General features: G+C 43.0%; 2 non-coding genes across 2 annotated transcripts; both read left to right on the plus strand.

The window, feature by feature from the left end:
• The first annotated feature begins 8,528 nt into the window (after positions 1-8,528).
• TRNAG-GCC (transfer RNA glycine (anticodon GCC)) lies at positions 8,529-8,599 on the plus strand. Its single transcript has one exon. It is a non-coding gene; the product is annotated as a tRNA-Gly (tRNA).
• Positions 8,600-8,973: 374 nt separating this feature from the next.
• Positions 8,974-9,045, plus strand: TRNAM-CAU (transfer RNA methionine (anticodon CAU)). Its single transcript has one exon. It is a non-coding gene; the product is annotated as a tRNA-Met (tRNA).
• Positions 9,046-15,094: the final 6,049 nt, after the last annotated feature.

The raw sequence follows: 15,094 nt of genomic DNA on the forward strand, positions 1-15,094 counted from the left end.
TAAAGCTCCAGTCACCTTGGGGATGTCAACCTAAATAAAGAAGTAAACTGAGGCAAGCCCAAATTACCAGAAATTGAGTTTACTCGGGAATAGCAGAGGAAATTCATGTCAGGAAATGTATGCTGTAGCAAGCTACAGGCAAGTTCATTAAGGGTTTAGGGTGGGCTGTATTTATAGCAAGGAGGGCAAAGAGGGGGAAGTCCAGCCAGAGTTCAAGCAGTAAATTCATTGGCTTGAGGATGGGGAGAGATTCTTGGCTAATGTTCATTGGTCAGGAGATAAGTCTTGGTCTTCTTCAATCAGGCATTTATGGGAAATCAGTCTTTCCATTCTTAAATTTCCTTCCTCTGAAAGTGTATGCATGAAATTCTCCATTTCATATCCTCTGGCTCCATTTTAGATTGAAATCCTTTCACAGGGTCAAGGATTTGAATCTCACCACTGCCCAGGGGTCCTGGGAATTTTGAGACTAAAGATGCACATTCCCTGACCTCTGGGATTTTCACTTCTTAGAAATTTTCTCGTTGTCCATCAGCTTGTTACTGAACCAGGTTCATTTTTGCCCACCTCTCAGAAAGCCAAACACCGAGATGACGAGATTGCAGCAGAGAGAGGATTTACTCACATGGCAGCCACATGAGGAAGCGATAGCATGAGCCTCACATTCACTTCCCCGAAAATAGGGACTCAGGGATATTTATGGGATGGGGACAAGGTGGTCTGAAATGTGGAGGTAGATGATTGGAGGTGAGGAGATGTGAGGTAACTGATGATCTGCGCAAGCATAGTCAGATTTCATGCCTCTTCAGAGGGCACATGCTCACAAAATGGTGGCGTTAGCATGATCTGAGGGTGAAGTTTTTAGCCTGTTGATGTCAAAAGGCCAACTATCGGACCTCTGTGTGGGCCCAGTTGATGAGCTGGTGGTCTCGACTGGCCTGAAGTGGACAAGCAGTTCTAATTCCTGAAAAACAGGTCATACATCCATTACCATGGTGACCCAGGCTCCAGGAAGATGTTATCTATAGGAACCTAGTGGGAGTCAGATAGCATATTCCTAAACAACACAGTTAACAATGGGCAGGTTAAACAGCTAAAAGCTATAATCAGTAATTGCAAAAAGGAAAAAAACTTTAGTTCCTAGCTACTTAATCATCAACAGTTATTTGCCGGTTTCAAGCTTACCTCCTCAGATTAATGAAGACCAAGCCTGCCCCAGGGAGAAAAGCCCAAGGCATCCTGCCCTATATACTGATCTATGTCATCCTCCTGGGAAGCATAGGACATCCTGACCTGATCTGATCTGATTCTTCTCCAAAGTTATAGGACCCCTGATAACCAGACTCCACCTGCACTGATCCCATTTTAACGAATTTTTTACATGATCTTTCCTTTGTCTTGTAAAGAAACAACTTGCATACCTATGCCTTATAAATTTAGCCCAACCCTCAACTCATTGCAACTCTTCACTGCCCCTGGGTCCTGTCCCCATGTTACTCCATGCTACTCTCTGAATAAAGGAGCACTACTACCAGACCTTGAGAGTCCAAGAAATCTTTCTTTCGACTCCTCGGCTTGCTGAGCCGGCATTAAGATGAGCCTCCCCCACACCTGTAAATTCACTGTCTTCCACCTTTGAGCACACTTTTCTCTCTCCCAGGGGAACTTCCTATTCAGCATCCAACAGACAGCAAAATTATTTCCTCCACATTTTTACAAACCTGGTTTCCACTGCCTGGATGTCTCTGGGAAAGAGAAAGAGGCAGAGCAGGGTTGGGCACAGGAAAAGCTCCTCTTTCACCCTCATGGAGTAGAAGTTACTCTTTTGTAAGAGAAATTTACATTTATAAGATAAATCTCCATTTGTAAGAGTGTCTCCCACTCTGTCCCATGAAGAGGAGAATGACAAAAATCTCTGGAAAGTCTTACCAATGGAGAAGGCACCAACATAAATCTGCATAACAACCTTATCCTTCTTTATTGTGCTTTGCCTGAAAATCTCCCATAACTAGATTCCCCTTCCCCCTCCAACATCTTTCTTTTGTCGTTAGCTGCAGAGGGTATTTAAGGTGGTGGCTTGAGTCACTTCTGGGACTTACTCAGTTTTCCTGGGTCTCTCCCCCGTATACAGGAGGTATACATGTTATTAAACTTCTGTTTGCTTTTCTCCTGTTAGTCTGTCTTTTTATTACAGGGGTGTCTCAGCCAAGAACCTAGAAGGATAGACGGAAAATTATTTCCCCCCCCTACAGGTGTGACAGCAGGGAGGCTGGTGTGCCTTAGTGAAGTGAGCAAGGGAGAGAAGAGTAGGAGGCAGACTAGAGGTAGAGGTATGAAGATGTTGATGCAAAATAATCAATAACCATTCTATAGATAAGAGAGGTAAGGTGACCTTGACTTGAGCCAGGCTGAGGACTATAACCCAGGAAGGGAATCTTCACAAAGGAAGAAAGCATTCTGGAGAAGCATGGTTTTCAGTACAGTTTTATACCTCTTTAGAACAAAGAACATACATTAAACACTCCAAGGATACATATTCATCAAAGTTTCACAGAGGTATTCAGCTGCAAACTAGCAGGTCAATATGACCCTGATGTCCAGGAAAGGGAACTTACCTTCAGGAGTATTAATACGGGCATTACTGACACTGGTGGGCATAGGAGGGGAAGTATGCATCCTTATCTTCAAAGAGGGCATTCTTTACTATGAGATAATGTTTAATGCATTCTTTACTTTAATGGTTAAAGCAGATGTACAATCTATGTTTGATAGGCCATAATCAGGCTTTTTAGTTCGAGCCAAATCAGTTTTGAACCAGAATAGCTACCTCATATACCTCAATATGTGAAAATCTCATGTCAAAGGAATCAGAATATGCCACCTCAAAATACGCCACTTTAGTATATGGATTATTTTGTGCTGAAGGCAATGGAGAATCAACAGATGCAGAAAGAAACCTTGGAGTTTCCCTTAGCTGACTAAGAGCAGAAAAATCTGAGAAATGAGGACTGCCATAAACCTCTACTCTGGGGGAATTTTATGGCCATGAAGAAGACGGAAAGTCAGCACCAAGATGAGTCTGCACAAACAAACGTTACTAAAACAACCTTTATCTTCTGTTAATTTCCCCATATATTTCCTTTCCACAATTTATCACTCCTACAAGCCCAAACCTCTCTTTCGTTTGTCAAGTTATTTCTCCAAAATTTTTCACCCCTTTTGAAATGATATATCAGCTTCCATGTCTAGCTACTTCCTTGGCTTTTTCACTTATTTTCTGTGGAGCACCTGTGCACATAAAATTAAAAATAAAATCTGTGTGCCTTTTCTCCTGTTAATGTCTTTTGTCAGTTTAATTCCATCTTTGAAGATAAGGATGCATACTTCCCCTCCTGTGCCCACCAGTATCAGTAATGCCTGTATTAATACTCCTGAAGGTAAGTTCCGTTTCCTGGACATCAGGGTCATATTGTCCCAGTTACTGAACATAAGAGGGTAGAGGGAAAGCTTTTTCCTCCCCTTCAGGTAGGATGGGCCACTGTAGGATTTGTCTTTCACAGTGGGTGAGAGGGTGCCACTGGAAGTTATGAATAGAGGAGGTACATGACAGATTATAATACAAACAGGGCAGAAGCAGGGAGAGAAGTCAGGAGAGTATTGCAGTAATTTAGGTAAGAGATGCTGGTGGCATGGACCAGGGCGGTAATGATACAGATGGTGAGCAGTGGTGAGATTTGGGCTACATTTTGAACGGAGAGCTGACACTGCTGAAAGATTAGACATGGCCTATGAGAGAAAGAGAGGAGTCAAGAATAATTCCAGTTTCCAGATATCCTCTTCTCAAGTCTGTGGGGATGACTGAAGAGGAGCAGACTATGCCAACCCAAAATATGCCACTTTGGCATATGGATTTTTTTTTTTTTTTTGAGGAAGATCAGCCCTGACCTAACATCTGCTGCCAATCTTCCTCTTTTTGCTGAGGAAGGCTGGCCCTGAGCTAACATCTGTGCCCATCTTCCTCCACTCTATATGCAGGAGGCCTGCCACAACATGGCTTGCCAAGCGGTGCCATGTCTGCAAGTGGGATCCGAACCAGCTGACCCTGGGCGGCCGAAGCGGAACGTGCACACTTAACTGCTGCACCACTGGGCTGGCCGCATATGGATTATTTTTAATTAAAGGTATTTGAGAAACAGCCAGTGGAATAAGGACACTCCTTTTACTCTGTCTCATGTCATTTTTACTGTTAGACCAGCAACAGAACCTAGAAGGGTAGAAAGAAAATTTTTCCTCTTCTACAATCATTTCGAATTAAAGTTAATTAAGAAATAGCCAGTGCAAGAAGGACATTCTCACACTCCTTTCTCCCCCTGAAAGCAGGAAATAAATCTCCCATGTGAAAGATACCCTCCTTTGTACCGGAAGAGTAGAAGGCATCCTTATCACCAGAAGTAGGGAATTTAGGGCCGAGAAGGTTGTATAAACCCACCTTGTTACCTCGTTAATTTACTACCCCAAGCCCTAACTCTTTGTCTTGTCAATCTTCACAAATGTATTGTTTCTATTGTCTAAAAGATATAAAAGCTGCCTGCTTTGGTCATTTCTTTGAGTCGTATATCTTTATGGGGCTCCCACATATAAGAAATTAGTTTTTCTCCTGTTAATCTGTCTTACGTCAATTTGCCTATTAGACCAGCCAAAGAACCTAGAAGGGAAGAAGGGAAAAGTTTTCCACCCCTACACCTGCATCATGGCTCACGTCCAGCAGAAGAAAAAGGAAATCTCTTTCAGTTCTTCAGTAGAAGTCCTTATCTTCAAGGTGAGTAGGTCGACATGAGTATGTGCCCATTTGGACCAAGACAATACAGCCGGGGGAAGCCCTGCATCGAGTAGGTTAAGCCTGGATTTCTGAAGCAATTACTGCCAACAGGGTATGGCAGTGCCCTGATTATGGTTCTTTAAGTGTGGTATGACCTGAGAATTTGTTACAAATGCAAATTCTTGGGCCCTACCCCAACTTACTGAATTAGAAACTCTAGAGTTTGTGGCCCAGCAATCTGTGTGTAACTGATACCAGCTCAACACAAGGTTGACATAAGGGAAGCCACATTATAGAAAAGAGACCATATTGTAACTTTGAATGACCTCTGATTAACTAACCCAACTGGATTGGCACCCTCCAGGAGATATACATGCTCTTTAGATTTCATGGCCCCTCCCAGCTGCGATAAGGTGATCACTTTGTTCTTTTGAGTTCCCTCGTAATGTGATGACCCCCAGACAGAGATTCTATGCTAATATCCAGGACAACTGAAAGATCTGGTGTGGCCACTCCCAGTCTGCAAAACCAGAGGGTCAACATTCCTATCCCCCTCCCCTATAACCCACTGGCCTATATATCTGCTTCAAGATCTGTGGCCCCCCTTAAGGTGGTTCTTAGTTAGTCCCCCATCTTCCTCCTTGTTGGCAAGCTATAATAAAAACCCTTTCTCTCCTACCACCTTGCCTCTCAACTGTTGGCTTGTCTTGTGCTGAAGAAGACCCCCTTTCATGGTAACATAACAAGCCCTCTAGGGGATTCTGATGCATGCTGAAGTTTGAGAACCACTGGTTCAAACTAATTGGAAGATCTTGAGGTTGGAGCTTTGTATTGTTAATTTGAAGAGGCAAAAGATGAATGCTGAGGAGTCAATCAACATTGTGCCCCTCAAGGGTGTACTATATGTACTGTTGGGGAAGTGGGAGAACCCCCCCCCCCCCCCCCCCCCCACTTTTCCTTAAGGTTCTTATGGCTGGTCAAATAATTAAAGAGGCAGGTTAGCAGGAGAAAATCAAACGAAGTTTAATAGCATGTATACATGGGAGAAACCCAGGAGAAACTGAGTAACTCAGCCATCTGGCTAAGGGTGCTTGTTTAAATATCTTCAGCTACAGACAAAGATGATATTGGGGCTAGTGATTTGGAATTTCAGAGGGGAAGCCAATTTACATGGAGATGGAATGCAAATGTTTGTTAAACAGGTTTTTCTGGGCCCAAAAACGGTTTTGTTAGTGTCTTTTTATCACATCTATATTACATTATACTATAGCCATCATATGGTATGAGCTCCTTCCTGGAACAGGCCTTCTATGTTAAATTCTTTTAGGTAGTTTTTGGGGGGAGGTCGGATGCTCTTCCTGAGTCTTCTGAGCCTTTATTGTCTTCAGCTCAACATAATCCGCATACATGAGTGGTATATCTTGGGGCAGCCTGCCCTAATGCCATCATACAACACCAAGATAAGAGGCGCAAATTCATTCATTCGTTCAGTTGATAAATACTTACTGAGCATCTAGTAGGTGCCTGCATGGTTTCAGGCATTGTAGATACACCAGGCATCTGTTTGAGGTCTCTAATCTGGTAAGAGGACAGAAAATAAAAGTAAAACTTATGGTATGTCAGGAGGAACTAACTGCTATAAGAAAAGCACAAAGCCAGAAAAAGGGGAGGATGTGTATGTTTTTCTGAGGGAGGGTGTTGTCTGTCAAATAGAGTGTTCTGGAAAGGCCTCAAGGATAAGATGACATAATTCATAATAATAATGACATAATAATAATAATAGACACTCTTAAAGAGGAGAGAGACTGAAGGAGATGAGAGACCTGGCTGAATATCTGAGGGAAGAGCTTTATGGGCATAGGGAAGAGACACTGTAAATGCTTGTTCTGGGCTTGTGCTTGGAGGGTTCTGAAGAGCTGCATGGTTCTTCATGGTTGGAGCCCAGTGAACAAGGCCTGGAGTGAGAAGAGAGGAGGTGTGTGTCGGGGGAGGCAGGCATGGAGGGCCTTGTGCATGACTTTAAGGAATACAGGTTAACGTATATCCAGTTACACATTATCTCCTCCCCTCCCCTAATCTAAGCTGAGGCCCCATGTGTTGCCTTCATACAGGAGAGGCTGCAGCTCCTGAAGAGGGTAGGAGTGAGAATGAATGAATGAGCAGCACGGGGAGGATGGTACTTAACGAAGACAACCTTCCCAGTTAAGAGGGAGAAGAGAGACACCAGAACTACTGGAGAAGAGATTCATCCTCGGCCCAAAGCCTGAAATTGAGTGTAAATGCATGTGTGTGTGCACAAGCTTCTGGGGAGTGTGTCCAGGTCTTTTATCACATTTTTGCAGGGATCTGCGAAACCACATGTTAAGAACTTCTCACTCTAAGGGAAGATGATCAGAAGCAGCAGACCAGCGCCCTTGGCTTTGAGCAATGGTGAGCTTTTAAAGGTGTGTTTAACTTCTGAGTTTAGCCCTTGTGTTTGTACTCAGAGACGGCAGAATTTCCCTGAAAAAGAAAAGGATTGCTGGGAAAATTTGCACTTCATGGGAAAATTACAGCATACCCTTCTGTGTCACCTGATTCTGGTTCTAGGGGAGCTATTTTACAACTCTGTAAATTGTAGGTAACTGACAGCAATAGAAAATAATTCGTGTCTATAGACATGCAAATTAATTCTGTCCCGTGATGGGACATTTTCCCCCTTCCCAGCTCCCTTGGGCCCCCCTCCCCACTACTGAAAAGCCAGTTTTGACCTTATTTACGCATTCTTTTCAGTATTCCTGCTGTATCAATGACACCCATTCTTTGCATTCTCCTGTAAACTGGCAGGACCACCTCATCGGTTACCCCATTAATCAGTAAAGTAAAATCTTCTAAAAGAGGTTCCTTTTTATATTTGTCTGAAAGTCATGATCGTACCTTTATTGGGAAAATTATCTTTTAACGAGACTTTTGTTCGCGATTTGACTGGAAGGAGTTTCTCGTGCCACCTCCATAACCATGGCAACCGAAGCAGACGGCAAACCCACAGAATTCCTTAATCCCCAGTGATCAACAGACAACAACGCTGGGCTCCAGTTTCCCTTCCCCTTCCCTCTGGCTCCTCCCCTCCCTTTGCTCCCCCTTTCCCCTCCTTCTTCCTCTCCTCGGGTCTCTTCCTCTTCGATCCTCCTCTCCCTTTTCTTCTTTCTGTCCCGCCCTTGTTCCCCGTTTCTTCTACTCTTCTTCCTTTCAGGAGCTGCCCGGGCGTGGAGCCTCCTCAAAGACACAAAATATTCCCCGCCTCCCGAGCAAACTGGGGAATTAGGCATCCAAGGCTTCCGGGGATGCTGAAAAGTCCGGAGCCTCAGAGCACTCCACAGTTAGATACCCAGGGCCCTCGAGCGGCGGCGGAAAAGATGCCGAGGGTGCTAGATGCCTCGCTAGTTGCGGGGCCGAGGGGCTAGTGTCGCCGGAGTGGTCCGAGGGCGCCGCTGAGACGCACCAGGGACTGGCCGCCCACGCCAGGGCCGGTCGACCCTGTCGCGGGGGACGCTCCGAACTTGCAGTGAAAGGGGGATTTTCCTGAGAAGAAACGAAGAAGGAGCATTATGAGGTTCTAGTGAATAAGAGCGAAAAAGGAAGCATCTTTTTGTAAAGGAAATATAAATATTTCGATAAAAATAAGAAGGAGAAAACATTTCCATTCTTAGCAGGAAGGCTTCCTCGCCGAGCATTGGTGGTTCAGTGGTAGAATTCTCGCCTGCCACGCGGGAGGCCCGGGTTCGATTCCCGGCCAATGCAGCGATGTGTCTGAGACTTTTTTTTTTTCCTAATTCTCCCAATCATCTTGGAGATGCTCCAGTTTAGAAGACGAATACTTTTTCCATTGGAATTTTGACCTAATCTTACATTCTGTGACAATAAGACCTGGCTCGATTCTGCCAGGTGAAAAGGACAGGTTGGCGACGGGCTGTTTTCCTAATAGGATGGTCGAAATTTTGCTTTCAGAATATTTGAAGTCAATGTACTCTGGATTCATCTACCTGTTTGAAGCATGAGTATAACCAATGAATGACGTCTGAATTAAAAAGAAATCATTTTATTACATTTGGAAGCAGCAACCTTTAAAGGAACATAGAATAAAGGACTTACTTCAAAGCTACTGTCGCATGTCTAGCAGAGTGGCGCAGCGGAAGCGTGCTGGGCCCATAACCCAGAGGTCGATGGATCGAAACCATCCTCTGCTAGTTGTTTGTTTTCCCCCTGGAACATATTGGAAGCATTTAAAATATTAATCGTCCCAACTCTGTACCTAAAAAGACCTTGGGCAACCGCAGGGCAAGTATATTCAGACCACGGATGGCTTGTGGTCAAAATAATTCACAAATCGGAAAGCTTTTAATTAAGAAATGTCAAGTGCTCCGTCTCAGAAAGCAGAGAATTAATAATAACCCATCAGCGGCAAGGTCTCCATTTTTACCTGCTCCCATACTGTAAACAAGAATGCACATTTAGAGTTCAAAAGAACCGTATATCACTAATTTCAGTTTTAGAGACTCAGTTATAGGGAGTTGGGAGTATTTAACGACTCTCCCAACAATCCCTCCCTTTTTGTTCCGTTTTCCTCCTTAGCACTTATCACTATGTAGTATACAGTATATTTTATTTATCCATTTAGTATTTTCTCCCCCATGGGACATAAATTCACAAGAGCAGAGATTTTTGTCTGTTTTGCCACTGTGGTTGCTATAGTATCCAGAACACAGTGTGGCTCGTGTTAGGCGCTGGTGATTTGGTAAATATGTTAAAAGTTGCAATTTCTAATACACCAAACACCAATTTTGACATTATTTTTCACCTTCTTCTTCTACCTTTTAAAAAATTACAGAAGAGTACAAAAATGGCCACACAGAATTGATCTACTATTTAACATTATGGCATATTTGCTACAAATCTCTCTTATATTTAAAGAAAAAATAAACCCACATAAAACTGAAGTACTCTTCAACTGCTTCCCCACTCCTAATATCCCCTTTCTCAGGGCAAATCTCATGAATTTGATGTGCATCTCTCCCATTTCATTTTTTTTTTAATGACTAATTTTCATTTGCAAAGAGGCTAGGAACACCTAGCATGAATGCTTTCATTTAAATAACACAATGTTTATGTTCAAAAGCATTTATTTTATGAATATCCACATCAAAGGCTTTCCTTTACAATGCTGTTGATATTAAGTCTATTTCTGTGTGTTAATTTATGACAGATTACCTACAAGCATAGCTAATGTTTACACAGGTGTCTAGAATGGGAGGTCAAAGGGCTATATTTGATTTTCAGTCGGTTACAAAATGGAGGCAACGTCTTTATCAACTTGGCAATACAGGTTTTAGAAATCCTGTCATTAAAGTTCTTTTATTGACTGTATTTAATTGTTTTGTCACATGAAATTCCCATCACAGTAAAGAACCACAGTATTCAGTTTAGGTGCTAGGTGAGACCCCATTCCATTTTCACTTTGCCTACATAATATGCCCATATAATTCCCACCTGAAATGAATTTTAAAACACTATTCTCAGTGAGAAGCTTTCTACTCTCACAGATCACCAGAGGCACATGTGATTAATCTAAAAGAAAAAAATTGCCAAGAATGATGAAATATTATTCGCTATTTTCTCCTGGGTTCTTTTTAAGAAATGGATTTTCAGTTTGTTCTTGGATAATGTAAAAATAGATTGAGCATCTTCTCAAAGAGGTAAATTATTTACTTCCTAATCTTCTACAAGGCACTAATTCTGCTCTCTAAGAAGAGTTTCTTATTAACAAGCATAAAAATGAAAAGAGAACACCTGTATTAAGATAGCCATTTTGAAAAGAACCAGAGACCGTGGGGCCTCAAAGCACACTCTCTGTATATAGCACTGCTTTTTCCCAAGATTGAAACGAAGCTCGTCATATGTTACATTTGCTAGCGACAGTTAACAAATAACCCTCATGAGATTGATTTATGTTTAACACCAGATTATTTCTGCTAGAAGAGACTTCTAAGATCACTTTTGGTTGAGGAACAAGGGACCAGGAAGATCAGACAACCCCTTCGTTGCAGCTGCAGAGGAACAGATCCTGTAGGGCTTCATAAAACGGACCTGGCCACTGATGTTTCTGATGAAGGATTTTCAAAGACATCAACTTCAGAGATTGTTACTCTGATCTATGAAAGTAACATTTAAATTCTGTCTGTACGTGATTGTTTTTCTCTTTAAAAATATATTGCCCTAGTAATAAGATGCTAATTGGCATCTCCTTTTTGCCTCAAGATCATTATCTTTGTGATATTTCTTTGTTAAATCAGAAGAAGACAATTGATTCTTCCTACTTCACCCATATGTGTGGAGGTAAAATAAAAAAAATTAAATAAAATCAATGATTCACTAGATAGATAGCTGATTTAAACAGAATTCGAGAGTAGAATTTGAGAGCATATGCTTCATTTAAATAGACATAAGGGGCTAAAAAGGGAGAAAGAGAAGCTGGGTTCAGGGAACAAGGGTAGATCATTTGCGGCAGGCAGTGATACTGGGCAGGGAAGAGGTGGAGCTTCAGTTTAAGATCCTTGTGGTCTCTACCTTCCTCTTTCCTCTTACTCATTTTGTTCAGAAGAGTTGGGAAGGAACACTAAAGAAAAGGGAGGGAATTTTGAGACAGGACCAAAGAAAAGTAGGTAGAGGAGAACATATTACAATAAGACAAATGTAACATAATTAGAAAAGAATAGGTTTATTTATTCAGATAAGTATTCATCCACAATAAACAACGCGAAACACCTTTCACCATTTTTACCTCATTACAGGTGGTGAGCTTGAAGAATTTTAATTTTTTTTAGCTCACTTCTTTATCCATTTACTTAACTTGCGGAAAGTAGCTCTTGAATGTCTGCTGTGTGTGTGAGCCCGTGCTCTGCCCAGAGCTGCCCAGTGAGGAACAGATACTTTTCAGCTGAGGAGTTAGGAAGCTGCGGAGATCTGGGCATTGGACCTGGGCTGTGGTGGCAGGGAAAGTATACTGGGCAGCTTGTCATGGGCACAGAAATCCCTGTTAATGTCCAGAGATCTCCAGCTGTGAGATTAACGGTTTGATGAAGCTTGCAGACATTTTTGGTTTACTCTGCACCATGTTATATATTTTTTATTCATCACCCATATTGAAAATTTAGAATATTCCTTATTAAAATGCATATCCTCTTGGAAAACTGAGACTCACTGTCCCTGGGCCTGCAGCCCCACAAGGCAACAATCAAGAGAAATCGCGTTGCACGGGCTTCGTATTTCTCAGTTCCCACGTGTTAGCTGGCATTTATCAACATCCTTGGGCTCCGGTTGTTCTTACAGCAGTATCAAGATAGGAAACTATGCTATTAAAATGGGGAAAATGAAATACAGTGTCGAAAGTCTGTGTGCTTCAAGAAAAATAGCAAAGAGCTCCTTTGTGGAGATGAGGCATGGATTCTAATATCCAGCCAGTTTTGCTCTTGTCTGCTGGGCCCTCGTGAGCATTTGACTTCACCACCAGTTTAGGGAATATCACAACTGTCTCTTTAGCCCCAGTGTAAGTTAAATGTAGACATTTTATGAAAGACAATTTGGAATAGAAGGTTGAGATCAAAGCATGGAGAGTGGCCTTAAGTGTTGAACTGTGTTCCCCTCAAATTTATGTTTGAGCCCTAACCCCAATGTGATAGTATTTGGAAATAAGGCCTTTGAAGAGGTAATTAAGGTTAAATTAGGTCATAAGGGTGGGATGCTAATCCACTAGAACTGCCCATGCGCAGACAAAAGACCATGTGAGGACACAGCAGGACGGCCAGCTGCCAGCCAAGGAGACAGGCCTCAGGGGAAACCAGTCCTGCCAACACCTTGTTCTTGGACTCCTGGCCTCCAGAACTGGGAGAAAATAAATTTCTGTTGTTCAAGCCACCTGGTGTGTGGTATTTTGTTGTGGCGGCCCCAGCAAACTAATACACGCATTTTAATAGACGTTTGGACTTGGCTAAGCAGTAGACACTGTCAAAGGAGGACTAAGAACAGAAACATTTGGAAAGGAAAGGAAAAGTCTCCCTTCAAAGAGGGCAGAGCATTAGACTTTGGGGAAAACACACACACACACACACACACACGGGCAAACACACACGTATTTAACGGGGAGGGAACCTGCAAAATGACCAAGGTTACCAAGTTTACATTGGCCTGTTTATGGTGGAAAAATTGCAAGTTAGTCACCTCATAATTATAAGCCCTGACATATCTTCAAAGAGCAGCCCAGCAAACATTACAGGTATCATTGTTTTGTCAGGTGTTTAGGTTTACAGGAAACGTTCAAGCGTTTACTACTTTGAGGACCAGAACTAGAGAGCACATAACCCTATCATTTTTAATTTATTTTAATGTGCACAGTATTTTGGTTTTTGATTTTTTTTATTTGGACAGCTCTGACCAAACCACAAAACTCAACACGCCTTTCTCCCTCTCTCACCCCCTCTCATGCCCACGAGTCAGTCTTGGAGAAAATGAACTCCAGTGGTTGAAGGGAGACAGAAATGGCAACTCTCACCTACCCCAACTCACTGATTGTCAGCGGAAAGTTGCTGTTAGGAAGGAAGCGTTTCGATTGGATCTGGAAAACACAGCGCCTTGGACCTGTGCTTCTGCCTTTTTGCCACAAGATGGCAGAAGAGGGCAATAGTTCTATGCCGTCCACACTGAGTGTAATGATCTCTCAGATGATCTCTCAAGGACGGAGGGAAAAAATCTGTCAGAAAAAGAGCAAAGAACAAAAGGAGGAGATGAGTATGATGCCGACGAGTGCAGGAACACGATGAAATTAGGGGACTGCTCTCCACCAAGTTGGATAGCTTGTCGGTGGGCTCTGTTGTCAACCCCCAAGCCTTAATGACTGGAGCAGGGACAGGGGAAAGAGAACTCCATTCTAGGGAAGTGAATGACAAAGCCCCTGACCTGTTGGCATGACTTCGGGGATGTTTGTTGCCTGCGACAGGAACAAGACTGTTCGTCTGAGATTGAATCCATTCCCACAGCTTAAAGGAAAGTGACAATAGAGAAATACAGGGAAAATTAAGGGATGATTTTGAAGCCTGGAGTAGGGATGCGGGTGGAGGGCTTGTTATTTTGTGTTAATGAAAAAATAGATTTACAATACCAATCACTTGCTCAAGGGAGGGGATGACAGGGTGGCAGAGGATGTTAACGCTTTGAAATGCAAGAAAGGAGAATTTAGGCACTATTGAAAGATGCAGGGAAGGGGGAAATTGAAGGACTTTCCTCTTTCCACTGTGCTTTGGAAGTCTGCACTCCCTGGAATTGCTAGCTAGCCCACGCTTTTAGACCATTTTCTGTCTCTGTGGTTTTTTTCTGCTTTTCTTTAAACACTGGGTTCTCTGATTTCTGTCGCAGGATTCCTAACCGTGAACTCTCAAATCTCATCCTGAAAACTGCCCTCCTGCCCCTTCACCGATGAGGCCAGGCATACCTCCCAGCCAAGGCATTCTGATTAAACATTGGGAGAACGCGGCTTTTCCAAGTTGCTGGATTCCTTGTCAAATATTTTATGCCTAAGGAGCTTCCCCGACCTTTAATGTTCCCGATGCGCTTTGACATAAATAATTTCAATTCACCCTAATATCTCCGTAGGGTACGCAGGGTTGATGTTAGTGACTATTCGGTGGTGTGTGGGAAATGGGCACACACAAGTTAACTTCGCTCAGCATCCGACTGCAGAAGACAGAATGTTAATTTTCAGTTTATGACTCTGGCTCCGGAGTCTGGTGCACTCCCGCGGATAACGAAGTCATAGTTTTACTTTCCAGAGAACCTCTCAGAACAGCACAACCCTACAACAGACTGTGGCAAATGGCAGCCCATGGCGGGCTTTTCAAATAGTACCGCTGCCCAATCAGGAACTGGTACGTCAACTTGCATTGATACAGTGTAGGCAAAAGCGAAAGTTTTGCTATCGTAGGACAAAACTGAAATTCTTTTTCAAAGGGCGTCAAAGGAGCAGTGAAATTTGCATCCCACTGCGCCTAAATGTTTAGCCAAAACGCGCGTGGCGGGCTTTTCAACATTTTACCCTTCTTTCCAGTTTTCTTCTGCTCCCAAACCAGCCCCCAACCCTTCTAAGAGAAAGTAGACTACAGACAAAATGCACCAGCTATTTCTCTGAAAGTGTGGGTGGCTCTGAAAAGAGCCTTTGGGTTGTGGGTAGCTGCGGGCAGGCTCACTTGG

The sequence above is a fragment of the Equus quagga genome, chromosome 15, assembly GCF_021613505.1.
Source record: "Equus quagga isolate Etosha38 chromosome 15, UCLA_HA_Equagga_1.0, whole genome shotgun sequence".
Taxonomy (NCBI): Eukaryota; Metazoa; Chordata; class Mammalia; order Perissodactyla; family Equidae; genus Equus; species Equus quagga.